Source organism: Varroa destructor, unplaced genomic scaffold (assembly GCF_002443255.2).
Source record: "Varroa destructor unplaced genomic scaffold, Vdes_3.0 BEIS01000002.1, whole genome shotgun sequence".
Classification (NCBI taxonomy): domain Eukaryota; kingdom Metazoa; phylum Arthropoda; class Arachnida; order Mesostigmata; family Varroidae; genus Varroa; species Varroa destructor.
Genome location: NW_019211455.1, coordinates 45,332,844 through 45,333,240, shown reverse-complemented (window position 1 = coordinate 45,333,240; position 397 = coordinate 45,332,844).

Here is a 397-nt window from a genome sequence, read left to right as displayed (position 1 = left end):
TATATGAGTACTTACTCTGTCGGGACCGCGTCCCTCAGCGCGTTCTATCGCGATCCATTAGATTGATCCAATTGATTGTGAAGAAGTGAGCTTGCTCGTTAAGTAAAAAACATGTATGTCCTGTATTTATTTTCTGCGATGTTCTCTATAGCGACAGCAGCTAGACAGAGCCGTGTAAGGGTAATAGGCACACATGTATTGCATTATACGAGCGGATCTTGATCTATATGCACATATGTACGTTGCATGCATAGGCGATCAACACATGTAGGTATGTGTACAGTTGAACACGATAACTCGTATTAGTTTAGGTGGGGCAGAAAGATTCGATCACTTCACTGTTATTAGGGCCAATATTAACGCCATGTTTTTTGGTCCTCAATTTAGCTGAATCGTA